Below are 13,848 nucleotides of genomic sequence, written 5' to 3'. Positions count from 1 at the left end.
CGAACAAGAGAAGGGAGATGGCAGCCGAAAATAATAATAATAATGCAAGGAGAATGCTTGGTGACTTCACAAAGCCAACGTCCAAGTTTGATGGAAGAAGCATCTCCATTCCTGCCATTGGAGCCAACAACTTTGAGCTGAAACCTCAGCTAGTTGCTTTAATGCAACAAAACTGCAAGTTTTATGGACTTCCATCTGAAGATCCCTATCAGTTCTTAACTGAATTCTTGCAGATCTGTGAGACTGTAAAGACAAATGGAGTTGATCCTGAAGTCTACAGACTCATGTTTTTCCCTCTTGCTGTAAGAGACAAAGCTAGAATATGGTTGGATTCACAACCCAAGGATAGCCTGGACTTCTGGGATAAGCTGGTCACTGCTTTCTTGGATAAATTCTTTCCTCCTCAAAAGCTGAGCAAGCTGAGAGTGGATGTTCAAACCTTCAAACAAAAAGATGGTGAATCCCTCTATGAAGCATGGGAAAGATACAAGCAGCTGACCAAAAGATGTCCATCTGACATGTTTTCAGAATGGACCATATTAGATATATTCTATTATGGTCTCTCTGAATTTTCGAAAATGTCATTGGACCATTCTGCAGGTGGATCCATTCACCTAAAGAAAATGCCTGAAGAGGCTCAAGAACTCATTGACATGGTTGCAAATAACCAGTTCATGTACACTTCTGAGAGGAATTCCGTGAATAATGGGATACCTCAGAAGAAAGGAGTTCTTGAAATTGATGCTCTGAATGCCATATTGGCTCAGAACAAAGTGTTGACTCAACAGGTCAACATGATCTCTCAAATCTGAATGGATGGCAACATGCATCCAACAATACTAGAGGCAGCTTCTGAAGAAGCTTATGATCTTGAGAACCCTGCCATGGCAGAGGTTAATTACATGGGTGAACCTTATGGAAACACCTATAACTCATCATGGAGAAATCATCCAAATTTCTCATGGAAGGATCAACAAAAACCTCAACAAGGTTTTAACAATGGTGGACGCAATAGGCTGAGCAATAGTAAGCCATATCCATCATCTTCTCAGCAACAGATAGAGAATTCTGAACAAAACACTTCTAATTTAGCCAATATAGTCTCTGATCTGTCAAAGGCCACTTTCAGTTTCATGAATGAAACAAGATCCTCCATTAGAAATTTGGAGGCACAAGTGGGCCAGCTGAGTAAGAAAGTCATTGAAATTCCTCCCAGTATTCTCCCAAGTCATACAGAAGAGAATCCAAAAGGAGAGTGCAAGGCCATTGATGTGATCAAGGTGGCCGAATGCACAAGGGAGGAAGAGGACGAAAATCCTAGTGAGGAAGACCTCCTAGGCCGTCCCTCAAGCTAGAAGGAGTTTCCCATTAAGGATCCAAAGGAATCTGAGGCTCATATAGAGACCATAGAGATTCCATTAAATCTCCTTCTGCCATTCATGAGCTCTGAAGACTATTCTTCCTCTGAAGAGGATGAAGATGTGACTGGAGAGCAAGTTGCTCAATACTTAAGAGCTATCATGAAGCTGAATGCCAAGTTGTTTGGTAATGAGACTTGGGAAAGTGAACCTCCCTGCTCATTAGTGAACTAGATACTTGATTCAGAAAACTCTACCTCAAAAGAAACAAGATCCTGGCAAGTTCTTAATACCTTGTACCATAGCACCATGACTTTGCAAAAGCTCTGTGTGATTTGGGGTCAGGGATAAATCTTATGCCACTCTCTGTAATGGAGAAGCTGGGGATCATTGAGGTACAGCCTGCCTTGTTCTCATTACAATTGGGAGACAAGTCATTGAGACAAGCTTATGGGTTAGTAGAGGATGTGCTAGTAAAGGTTGAAGGCCTTTACATCCCTGCTGATTTCATATCTTAGACACTAGGAAGAAATGATGATGCATCATCCTTGGAAGATCTTTCCTAGCCACAGCAGAAGATGTGATAGATTCAACAGAGGAGAATAGTCCTTCAATTGAATGGGGACTACCTTGTGTTTAAGGCACATGGCCATCCATCTGTGACAAAAAAGAGTAAGCATGAAGAGCTTCTCTCAGTTCAGAGTCAAGAAGAGCCCCCACAGTCAAACTCTAAGTTGGTGTTGTGAGGCCACACCAAACTCTAATTTTGGTGTTAAGATCCCATATCCAACTCTAAGTTTGGTGTGGACAACTATACAACATTGACCTGATCACCTTGTGGCTCCATGAGAGCCACTGTCAAGCTATTGACATTAAAGAAGCGCTTGTTGGGAGGCAACCCAATTTTATCTAATTTTATTTATTATATTTTATTGTTATTTTATGTTTTATTAGGTACATGATCATGAGGAGTCACGAAAAAATCATAAAAATTAAAAACAGAATCAAAAACAGCAGAAGAAAAAAATCACACCCTGGAGGACGCACAGATTGGCGTTCAACGCCAGTAAGATGCATCTGGCCGGCGTTCAACACCAGAACAGAGCACCATTCTGGCGCTGAACGCCAAAAACAAGCATCATTCTGGCGCTGAACGCCAGGAATGTGCCCAGAGAAGGAAAGCTGGCGCTGAACGCCAGTAACAAGCATGAAACTGGCGTTCAACGCCAGAAACATGCTTTACATGAGCGTTGAACGCCCAGAACGTGCACCAATGGGCGTTTAAACGCCAGAATGGTGTGCCAAGGCATTTTACATGCCTATTTGGTGCAAGGATGGAATTCCTTGACACCTCAGGACCTGTGGACCCCATAGGATCACCTCAGGATCTGTGGACCCCACATGATCCCCACCTAACATATTCCCACCTTACCTCCTAATCCTATTTTTGTGATTTTTCTTCCCCATATCACACTTCCCAAAAACATTCACCAATCACCTCAATTCCTCTTTCCAATCAACCCACTCACCACTCACATCCATCCACTCTTCCCCATACACCCCACCTACCTTCCAAAATTCAAAACCATTTTCCCACCCATTCCCACCCTATATGGCCGAACATACACTCTCCCCTCTCCCTATAAATACCCTTCCATTCTACTTCATTTTCACACAACACAGCCCTCTCTTCTTCACCTTGGCCGAACCTACCTCTCTCCCTCTCTACCTTATTCTCTTCTTCTTCTTCTTCTCTTTCTTCTATTGCTCGAGGACAAGCAAAATTTTAAGTTTGGTGTGGTAAAAAGCATAAGCTTTTTTTGTTTTTCCATTACCAATGGCACCTAAGGCCGGAGTATCCTCTAGAAAAGGAAAAGGGAAGACAAAAGCTTCCACCTCCGAGTCATGGGAGATGGAAAGATTCATCTCTAAGAGCCATCAAGACCACTTCTATGATGTTGTGGCAAAGAAGAAGGTGATCCCTGAGGTCCCTTTCAAGCTCAAAAAGAATGAGTATCCGGAGATCCGACATGAAATCCAAAGAAGAGGTTGGGAAGTCCTAACCAACCCCATGCAACAAGTCGGAATCTTAATGGTTCAAGAGTTCTATGCCAATGCATGGATCACTAGGAACCATGATCAAAGTATGAACCCAAGTCCAAAGAATTATCTCACAATGGTTCGGGGGAAATACTTAGATTTTAGTCCGAAAAATGTGAGGTTGGCGTTTCACTTGCCCATGATGCAAGGAGATGAACGCCCCTACACTAGAAGGGTCAACTTTAATCAAAGGTTGGACCAAGTCCTTATGGACATATGTGTGGAAGGAGCTCAATGGAAGAGAGACTCCAAAGGCAAGCCAGTCTAACTAAGAAGACTGGACCTCAAGCCTGTGGCTAGAGGATGGTTGGAGTTCATTCAATGCTCCATCATTCCTACTAGCAACCGATCTGAAGTTACTATGGATCGGGCCATCATGATTCATGGCATCATGATTGGAGAGGAAGTAGAAGTTCATGAGGTCATCTCCAATGAAATCTACAAAATAGCCGACAAGCCCTCCAATATGGCACGACTAGCTTTTCCTCACCTTATTTGCCATCTATGTTACTCAGCTGGAGTTATCATAGAAGGAGACATCCTCATTGAAGAGGATAAGCCCATCACCAAGAAGAGGATGGAGCAAGCAAGAGAAGCCCCTCACGGTTCTCAAGAGATGCATGAGGAAGCTCATCATCAAGAAATCCTTGAGATGCCTCAAGGGATACACTTTCCTCCCAACAACTATTGGGAGCAACTCAACACCTCCTTAGAAGATTTGAGCCACAATGTGGAACAATTAAGGGTGGAACATCATGAGCACTCCATCATTCTCCAAGAAATAAGAGAAGATCAAAGAGCAATGAGGGAGGAGCAACAAAGGCAAGGAAGGGACATAGAAGAGCTTAAGAACATCATTGGTCCTTCAAGAAGAAGACGCCACTAAAGGTGGATTCATTCCTTGTTCTTTATTTCTTTCTGTTTTCAGTTTTTAATGTTGTGTTTATCTATGTTTTGTGTCTTTATTTCATGATCATTAGTATGTAGTAACTATGTCTTAAAGCTATGAATAAATTCCATTAATCCTTCACCTCTCTTAAAAGAAAAATGTTTTAATTCAAAAGAATAAGAAGTACATGAATTTCGAATTTATCCTTGAATTTAGTTTATTATATTGATGTGGTGACAATACTTTTGTTTTCTGAATGAATGCTTGAACAGTGCATACTTTTGATCTTGTTGTTTATGAATGTTAAAATTGTTGGCTCTTGAAAGAATGATGAACAAAGAGAAATGTTATTGATGATCTGAAAAATCATGAAATTGATTCTTGAAGCAAGAAAAAGCAGTGAAAAAGAAGAAGCTTGCGGAAAAAAAAAAGAAAAAAAGTGGCGAAAAAAATAGAAAGAAAAAGAAAAAGCAAGCAGGAAAAGCCAATAGCCTTTAAAACCAAAAGGCAAGGGTAAAAAGGATCCAAGGCTTTGAGCATCAATGGATAGGAGGGCCCAAGGAAATTAAATCCAGGCCTAAGCGGCTAAATTAAGCTGTCCCTAACCATGTGCTTGTGTCATGAAGGTCCAAGTGAAAAGCTTGAGACTGAGTGGTTAAAGTCGTGATCCAAAGCAAAAAGAGTGTGCTTAAGAGCTCTGGACACCTCTAACTGGGGACTCTAGCAAAGCTGAGTCACAATCTGAAAAGGTTCACCCAGTTATGTGTCTGTGGCATTTATGTATCCGGTGGTAATACTGGAAAACAAAGGGCTTAGGGCCACGGCCAAGACTCATAAGTAGCTGTGTTCAAGAATCAACATACTTAACTAGGAGAATCAATAACACTATCCGAAATTCTAAAGTTCCTAGAGAAGCCAATCATTCTAAACTTCAAAGGAAAAAGTGAGATGCCAAAACTATTCAGAAGCAAAAAGCTACAAGTCCCGCTCATCTAATTATAATTAATATTCATTGATGTTCTGGAATTTATAGTATATTCTCTTCTTTTTATCCTATTTGATTTTCAGTTGCTTGGGGACAAGCAACAATTTAAGTTTGGTGTTGTGATGAGCGGATAATTTATACGCTTTTTGGCATTGTTTTTAGGTAGTTTTTAATAAGTTCAAGCTACTTTTAGGGATGTTTTCATTAGTTTTTATGTTAAATTCACATTTCTGGACTTTACTATGAGTTTGTGTGTTTTTCTGTAATTTTGGGTAATTTCTGGCTGAAATTGAGGGACTTGAGCAAAACTCTGAAAAAGGCTGACAAAAGGACTGCTGATGCTATTGGAATCTGACCTCCCTGCACTCAAAATGGATTTTCTGGAGCTACAGAACTCCAAATGGCGCGCTCTTAACGGCGTTAGAAAGTAGACATCCAGAGCCTTCCAGCAATATATAATAGTCCATACTTTATTCGGAAATTGACGACGTAACTTGGCATTGAACGCCAAGTACATGCTGCTGTCTGGAGTTAAACGCCAGAAAAACGTCATGATCCGGAGTTGAACGCCCAAAACACGTCATAACTTGGAGTTCAACTCCAAGAGAAGCCTCAGCTCGTGGATAGATCAAGCTCAGCCCAATCATACACCAAGTGGGCCCCGGAAGTGGATTTATGCATCAATTACTTACTCATGTAAACCCTAGGAGCAAGTTTATTATAAATAGAACATTTAACTAGTGTATTAGACGTCTTTGACCAGATCCTGGATTGTATTTTGAATCCTGTGATCACGTTTTGGGGGCTGGCCATTCGGCCATGCCTGAACCTTTTACTTATGTATTTTCAACAGTGGAGTTTCTGCACACCATAGATTAAGGGTGTGGAGCTCTGCTGTACCTCAAGTTTCAATACAATTACTATTACTTTCTATTCAATTCGCTTTTATTCTTATTCCAAGATATACGTTGCACAACACTTTGATGAATGTGATGATCCGTGACACTCATCATCATTCTCACTTATGAACGCGCGTGATTGACAACCACTTCCGTTCTACCTTAGGCCGGGCGCATATCTCTTAGATTCCCCAACAGAATCTTCGTGGTATAAGCTAGATAGGTGGCGGCATTCATGAGGATCCGGAAAGTCTAACCTTGTCTGTGGTATTCCGAGTAGGATCCTGGGAATCTGGAAAGTCTAACCTTGTCTGTGGTATTCCGAGTAGGATTCCGGTATTGAATGACTGTGACGAGCTTCAAACTCCTGAAGGCTGGGCGTTAGTGACAGACGCAAAAGAATCAATGGATTCTATTCCAACCTGATTGAGAACCGACAGATGATTAGCCGTGCTGTGACAGAGCATTTGGAACGTTTTCACTGAGAGGATGGGATGTAGCTATCAACCAAGGGTGATGCCTCCAGACGATTAGCCGTGCAGTGACAGCGCATAGGACCATTTTCCCGAGAGGATTGAAAGTAGCCATTGATGATAGTGAAGCCCTACATACAGCTTGCCATGGAAAGGAGTAAGAAGGATTGGAAGAGAGAGTAGTGAAGCAGAGTTTCAAGAGGAGCACAGCATCTCCATACGCTTATCTGAAATTCCCACTCTTGATTTACATAAGTATTTCTATCCCTTTTATTTTCTTTTTATTATTGATTTTCGAAATCCATAAACCAATTTAATCTGCCTAACTTAGATTTACAAGGTGACCATAGCTTACTTCATACCAACAATCTCTGTGGGATCGACCCTTACTCGCGTAAGGTTTATTACTTGGACGACCCAGTACACTTGCTGGTTAGTTGAACGGAGTTGTGATCACACGTGCCAATTTCAAATTCCATATAAGTACAAGGAGACCAACTTTAAGGATCACAATTTCGTCCACCATGGGTAAAATTCATATCCCTTAGCTTTCTAATTTCACTTGAATATGGGCTACTGGAGATAGATGGTCAACTTAGAGCTCTTTGTGGCATTAAGAGTAAGAGGAAGATGGTCAGTGGTACGAATTGTCCTGCAAGGTTCATTATGGTTGGAAGCTTCAAGTTTAAACGCAAAGGTTGGTGTAGAGCTCAACTGAATGGGTCTAGGAAGCTGTTTGACCACTTTAGTGAGAATTCAGATTGCCTGCCACCCGGTTGGAACACTAATGATCAACAAGAAGACGGGTGCAAAAGCAAGGTTTGGGAGCCCGGAATTTAATCTAGAAATCAATACTCTTGGGATCTTGTCACTTGCTTTAGCTTGCTTGAAGGCTTTCTGCGTCTAGTTTGGGACCCCGGAGGCTATTGGAATTCCAAACATTGGTGGAGATTCCTGGATCAGTACAAGCATAAGCCACCATGACAGGAAGCTCATCAAATGTCCAACTTAAGGACTTTAACTAAAAGTGCTAGGTGGGAGACAACCCACCATGGTATGATCGTTCTCTTTTTAGTTTTAATTTTAGTCTGTTTTTGAATTTTTATTGAACCTGCAATTTTTGCATGACATTCATTGCATTTTGCACTCTGCATACTGCATAAAAAAAAGCACGCACGCGACGCGGCAGCGTCGCTGACACAAGTGAACAGAGAGTCACGCGAGAGCGTGGCTGGAGGCGTGCTTTTGGCACAAATTGATCCACGCGACCGTATCACTGACGCGTCCGTGTCATGTGGGAAAAATGCCTCCCACGCGTCCGCGTCACCCACGCGAACGCGCGCCCTGAAGTCAACGTAAAAAGGGTGTATGGCCGAAAGTTGAGCTAGAATTAGGCTAGACTCGTGCTTGAAGCACAAGCCCTACCACGCGTATGCGTCTTTCATGTGTCCGCGCCATTTTCAAATCTACGCCATCCACGCGATCGCGTCCACCACGCGATCGCGTCACCCAAAGTTTTGGCAAAATGAGTTTTTCACTAGAAAGTTGCGCGAGCGCGAGGCTGCCCTCGCGCCACTAGCATGAATCATGTCACGCGTCCGCGTGACCGACGCATCCGCATCACCTCTTTAAAGCGCTATCTACGCGAACGCGTGACCCACGCGTCCGCGTCGAATGCGCCGCATAACTTATCTTAATTTGCCAAAATATCTTATCTTTTTCTTCCCCAAATCCTACTTTTTCTTTTCCTTTCTTATTTCTTTCTTCCCCCTTCCTCCTTCTTCCTTCTTTCTCCTTCTTTTTTTTATTTTCATGCATTTTTATGTTAGTGTTGGAAATTTATTTGGTCATTGTGGATTGTTGCAAAATTGTTTGGCAATTATATTTTTAAAGGGTTGCTTGCATGTTCTATTTATTATTTTCATTGGATTATTTACCATGCATGCTATGTGTTTGTGAAAAAGTCCTTATGGCATCATGCACTTTTCTACATTATTCTATTCTACTATTCAATGCCTGCTTTTCACAATTTCCCTTTACTATTGTATTAATTGAATTTAATTGTCAATACAAACGTGATAGTTTGTTACGAAGTGATGCTTGATCTATGTTACTCATGCCCTTGCCGGCATGCCAATAAACATCTTGCATCTACTTACCGTATCGTGCACTTGTTCTATTCCCTTTGATGAATTTTTCACATGTTGTCATGACCATGTGTTCACTTCATTCATCTTTACCGTGCACTGATTATCACTCATTCAATCATCTTCCTTGCTCTATCTCTTTAGATTTAATTTACTTTCTCTTCCTTTTTTCAGAATGGCCACCAAGAAGGGTAGAGAGAAAGCTACTCCCAAACCACTGGCAAGGAAAGGAACAAAAAGAGCACCAACTGAAGAACCACAACCCCCATCTACTTGCACATCTCAGCATGCACCGAGGACGGTGCAATCTTTAAGTGTGGGGAGGTCGATACCGATCTCCACGGGTTAGTTAGTCCCTTCTCAACACCAATGTTAATTTGTTAATTGTTGCATTTGCATGTTTGTTTGATTTTATGCATTTAGCCACTACTTGGTTGAAGTAATATTTTCTTTTTCAAGAAATTTTTATAGTATTTCACTAATTTGAATAAAACTTTTTGAAAAACTTGTTTGAAGAAATTTTATTTTGGAACATGATTTAAAGCTCGAACACACAACCTGTGAGACTTGAGCTTAATTACATGGTTACATTATTTAACCATGATATTTTATTCTTGTGTGTTTTACTTCTCTACGATTGCAATCTGTATTTTGTTCCAGTCTATATGTCCAATATTTAGTGTATTTACATACTTGCATATAATTGAGGCCATCATTTGAATTTTTCCTCACTTATCCTAAATTAGCCCACCTTTTACATCACCTTTGTTAGCCCCTTGAGCTTTTAATCCCCTCTTGTTCTATAAACCACATTACTAGCCTTAAGCAGAAAAACAAAATAAAAATCCCAAGTTGAATCCTTGGTTAGCTTAAGATAGAAATTGTGTAATTATTTAAATGTGGGGAAACTTTATGGGAACATGGATGATAGAAACAAGGTAGAAAGTTGAAAAGAATAAAGATATTTCAAAATAAAAAGTTTTTTTGGGAAGCATGCTCATGTGAAATCAAAATAATTAAATTACCATGTGCATATAAAAAAAATTCAGTATTTAAATAAAGGGGATACAAAAGAATTCCCCAAATGCAAAATAAAGCAATGCACATGGGACAAAATTAAAAAATAAGTTTGATACATGAGCATGTAATACAAAAGTGGGAAAATTTGGGTAGCTAGGTAAAGAATTTTAAATTTTATAAAGTATGTATATGTTAGGTGAGATCTTAGACTAATCAAGGATTCACTCTGTTAGCTCACTTAGCCTTATATGTACATCCTTACCTTTACCTCAGCCCCATTACAACCCTGAAAAGACCTCATGATGTTTGCATTGGTATACTAAATATTTGTTGATTGGTTAGATGAAGAACAAAGTTTAGAAAGCATGATTAGAGAAGAGTAGAGTGAATTACCCTATACACTTGAGAGATTAGAGTGCATATACACTTCCTGTGAGGGTTCGGTGCTTAATTCTATGTTCCCTGCTTTCATGAGCTATCTTCTTACAAGTCTACTTGTCTTTATTTTATATGATTTGAATTAGTGAAATCTGATTTATGTTTGTCTTGGAAAACTTATTTTTAACCAAGTAGGTAGAAACATCTTAGCATGTAGTTGCATTTATAGGTTGCATTTCATACATTCTTACCATTCTCCTTCACTCTTTTAGTTCTCTTGAGCTTGGCATGAGGACATGCTAATGTTTAAGTGTGGGGAGGTTGATAAACTACTATTTTATAGTTTATCTTGTGCTTAATTGAGTGGATATTATCAACTCTTTACCCACTTATTCATATGATTTGCATGTTTTATATTTTCCTTCCTGATTCTGTGATATGATTGAAAACATGCTTCTTTGGCTTTTATTTCCTTTTATTTTAATCCTCTCTTATTACCATTAGATGTCTTGATATGTGTGTTAAGTGATTTCAGGAATTACAGGACAGGAATGGCTTAAAGGATGGAAATGAAGCATGCAAATTTGGAAGGAATACAAGAAGTTGAAGGAACTGAAAAGCTGTCAGCCTGACCCTCTTGCACTAAAACGATCATAACTTGAGCTACAGAGGTCCAAATGATGCGGTTCCACTTGCATTGGAAAGATAACGTCTGAAGCTTCGATTTGATATATAATTCACCATAGTGGCCGTACAGATAGGCGATGTGAACGGGCGCTCCACGTGGACGCGTCACATCTGCGAACTTTAATCCGCGCGGACGCGTGGACGACGCCTCCGCGTCACTTTGCCGCGACCTGTACGGACCAAATTTCACAATCAGCGACTTTTTGGCTGTTTCTGACCCAGTTTTCGGCTCAGAGAACACAGATTAGAGGCTATAAAGTGCGGGAATGCATCCATTCATAATCATGCTTTCACGACTCACAATTTTAGGTTTTAGATGTAGTTTTTAGAGAGAGAGGCTCTCTCCTCTCTCTTAGGATTTAGGATTAGGATTTTTAAAAATTAGGGATTTAACTCATCTTTATATCAGGTTCAATATTCCTTTATTTTGACTTCTCTTCTACTTTGAGATACTTTAATGCTTTTATTTGTATTTGATTTATGTTGCCCATTTGGCTTATGAATATTATCCACGTTAGATTTTATTGCTTTGAATGTATGTTATTTGAGGTATTTCAGATCTAAGATTCATATTTAGCTTTTTATATTATTGGCTTTAATTGATTAACTGGAAGCTCTTGAGTTATCAACTATTCATGATTGATTGTTATGTCGGCTAATTAACTGGAATTCCACTAACTCTAGTCTTTCCTTAGGAGTTGGCTAGGACTTGGGAAATCTAACCAATTAGTTCACTTGACTTCCCCTTGCTTACGTAAAGGTTAACTAAGTGGGATTAACTTTCATTCTCATAGGACTAACTAGGATAGGACTTTTGAATTTTCATATCTTGCCAAGAGTTTATTTTATAGTTATTAATTTATTTTCCTTTATATCTGTGCCCATTGCCCAAATTCCAAAACCCCCAATTTACAAAACTCATAACCAATAATAAGAGCATACCACCCTGCAATTCCTTGAGAAGACGAACCGAGGTTTGAATACTCAGTTATCAATTTTAAAAGGGTTTGTTACTTGTGACAACCAAAACGTTTGTAAGAAAGGTTAATTGCTTGGTTTAGTAACTATACTTACAACGAGAGTTTACTATAACTTCTAAACCATCAATCTTCAGTTCTTCACTGCCCATTTGGCTATGCCTGGACCTTCATCACTTATGTATTTTCAATGGTGGAGTTTTTACACCTCATAAATTAAGGTGTGGAGCTCTGCTATTCCTCATGAATTAATGCAAAGTACTATTGTTTTTTTATTCAATTCACGCTTATTCTTGTTCTAAGATATTCACTCGTACTTCAACCTGATGGATGTGATGATCCGTGACACTCATCATCATCCTCCCTTATGAACGCGTGCCTGACAACCACTTCCGTTCTATCTGCAAGAGCTTGAGTGTGTATCTCTTGGCCTCCTAGTTCACGACGCATGGTCTCCTCTCCTGACAATAGAGTCTTCCATTCCGTGAGATCAGAGTCTTCGTGGTATAAGCTAGAATCATTTGGCAGCATTCTTGAGATCCAGAAAGTCTAAACCTTGTCTGTGGCATTTCAAGTAGGATCTGGGATGGGATGACTGTGACGAGCTTCAAACTCATAACTGTTGGGCACAGTGACAGTGTCCAAAAGGATCGATGGATCTTATTCCGACATGATCGAGAACCGACAGCTGATTAGCCATGCAAAAAACCGTAGCGGACATGTTTTCACTGAGAGGACGGATGGTAGCCATTGACAACGGTGATCCACCAACATACAGCTTGCCATTGAAGGGAGTACGCATGATTGGATAAGGACAATAGGAAAGCAGAGGCTCAGAGGGAACAAAGCATATCCATACGCTTATCTGAAATTTCCACCAATGAATTGCATAAGTATCTCTATCCTATTTTATGTTTTATTTCTCTTTTAATTATCAAACCCTCATAACCATTTGAATCCGCCTGACTGAGATTTACAATATGATCATAGCTTGCTTCAAGCCGACAATCTCTGTGAGATCGACCCTTACTCACGTAAGGTGTTACTTGGACGACCCAGTGCACTTGCTGGCCAGTATAATTTAGATGAGCAATATCAGTTTCATATAATTTCTTGCACAACAAGTTTTTTCTATTTTTCCTTTTCGTTGAACTGTAAGAACAGTTCTTCTTCTTCATTCAATGTTCATCCCTTTATTCTTTGAATCACATCGCTCCTTTTTCATGATCAATCACCATTCTTTCATGCTATCAAAATCCTAATTTTGTTATCCATGGCTATCACACAATAAACTCAATAAGTCATTTCTTCTACTTACACTGTTTTTGAACCTAAATCATTTTAAAATAATATTTTAAATAAATAGGTAAAAACAACCATAAAATCTGACAACAACAAGCGGTAAATGCCATAGAGAACTATATCTAGAAAGTCATCCCAAGAAAGACTCCATACTACAATAGTTTTAATTCAGAATTTAATAAAGTAATTGGAGCAAGATTGAAGACTATATCCTCAAATAAACTAAAGACAAGGTAAAACAACTGGAACTTCAACCAAAGCTAACCAAGAAGCATGGTTTAAGATCTTCATAATATATCTCCAAAATCAACCTCATTGTTTCCCTTGTTGTTCTAGGTAGTCCTTTCAGCATATAGGCGCATATGGATATTATTCTTAAAGGGTTCAACGAAGATTTTCAAATGCTTTTGACTATAATTAACTCTAAACCAGAATCATTCTCACTCAATGAGGAAGAAAGTATCTTATTTCACCTGATGACATGCTTGAAGGTTAGAAAACTAGAAACTCTTCCAACACAAGCACATTTTACACAAATATCATTTAGTGGAAGAAGAAAAAAAGAAAATTCAATAAGGGTGGAATAAATTCTTTTTTGAATATACTACAATACTAAGTGTATGGCAAAATTTG

At 39.5% G+C, this 13,848-nt stretch overlaps 1 non-coding gene across 1 annotated transcript; it reads right to left on the bottom strand.

The window, feature by feature from the left end:
• Positions 1–416: 416 nt before the first annotated feature.
• LOC130952406 (small nucleolar RNA R71) lies at positions 417–520 on the bottom strand. Its single transcript, XR_009074587.1, has one exon. It is a non-coding gene; the product is annotated as a small nucleolar RNA R71 (small nucleolar RNA).
• Between the last annotated feature and the right edge of the window lie 13,328 nt (positions 521–13,848).

This window comes from Arachis stenosperma, chromosome 9, assembly GCF_014773155.1.
Source record: "Arachis stenosperma cultivar V10309 chromosome 9, arast.V10309.gnm1.PFL2, whole genome shotgun sequence".
In the NCBI taxonomy this organism is placed as follows: domain Eukaryota; kingdom Viridiplantae; phylum Streptophyta; class Magnoliopsida; order Fabales; family Fabaceae; genus Arachis; species Arachis stenosperma.
Note: the sequence above shows the minus strand (reverse complement) of the source record. Positions and strands in the feature narration are given on the sequence as shown.